Source organism: Perkinsus marinus (assembly GCF_000006405.1).
Source record: "Perkinsus marinus ATCC 50983 genomic scaffold scf_1104296953230, whole genome shotgun sequence".
Taxonomy (NCBI): Eukaryota; Perkinsozoa; order Perkinsida; family Perkinsidae; genus Perkinsus; species Perkinsus marinus.
The window spans coordinates 391-1881 of record NW_003208549.1 but is presented as its reverse complement, the minus strand read 5'-3'; positions in this window follow the sequence as shown (position 1 = coordinate 1881).

Genomic DNA, 1491 nt, shown 5'->3' with positions numbered 1-1491 from the left:
CACCCAGGGTATATCGTACATCTCATTAACGTACACTCTCGGAAATCACGCAAACTGTATGATTTGCGTGATTTCGGGTTTCGAAACCCGGGAAATCACGCAAGGATCCACCCGGGTTTCCCGTGAATCATCTCTCCTTAACGTACACTGTAACGGCACCCTCGTACATCGTACACATTCATCAAGGGTATAATACCCTTGATGAACGTACTTAGCAGGACTACTGAGCCTTGCCATGACACCGTTACAAAGATACACGAAACGGTGAGGGCGCGGCGAGAAATGATGTATCCAACGGAGCGGTGATTACTGTCATCATTATCAATTACAATATAAGCATCCACCTTTGCATACCGGCTATTCCAACAACGGCGATATATTACTAGAACATATCGCGGTCGGAAATGGGAAATTCAAAACAAATTTTTATTCATAAGATGCGCCAACATATATTCTTCCGACACTCAAATCTACTCAACCACAACAAGTAACAAAATATGAAAACCACACAAACAACCTAATCTCTATGATGGCGATTCTTCTTATTCTTTTTACTAGCCGAAGCAGCTATAGCCGCCACTCCACCAACCACCAGTGCTCCCGTTACAAATCCCAACACGCCAGCTGCGAAACCATCATCTAAGCAGTTAAATAAATAATGATAGATCATCCATGAAAAACGTAAAAATTCTGAGGAATTTTCGGCAAACTCTTCGTTGTTTTTCTGTACACTTCTACCCGAGCTCCCAGACAGTCTTGCCGAGCTCAGGAAGCAAACATATGTTCTCCAACACTGCCCATAAGACTTTCCATTTCCGAACACATCCATTTCGCCATTTCAAAATTTCGACTCCTCGAGTCGAGCGAATTCGTGCGTAATAATACCCACATAGAAACTTCAATTTCGACGAAATTTTTGAATTTCGAACGGACAACGAGTGTAAAGAGCGTATTTTTTTTCTCAGACACATTCAAAAAATCTGTGTTTCTCGTTGACGAATGAGAGTTTTGAGCTGAAACTTCACCAGAACATAGATATGATGATTAGCTATTATACATTCCACTTCGCACGACTCGTAATGTCGTGTTACTACCCCTTCAGATGACCACTATTTTTCACCATAAGAATATAAAAATACCCTCGTGATTTTTCTCACGCGCCTAGAGAGTATCCTGTTTTATGATAACGTTTGTTTTCCGAAGAAAAAAAATATCAGTTGGAGTATTATGTATACGCAAAACTAACGATGATTTTTCATGATATATGGAATGTTATCTATCATAATATATATGTTGAATACTATTCTCACCTTTAACACAGCTAGCAGTAGCCTGTTCATCATTTTCGATGCCTCCTGGGAAATGTGGCATGTTCACATTAGGACAACAATTATCATCTAAAGCGTGCAGTATGGGAAGGGCACATGGAGAACTACATGTGTTGGTGGGGACAATATGAAAACTCTAAGAATTTATTATTGAACACTTCTA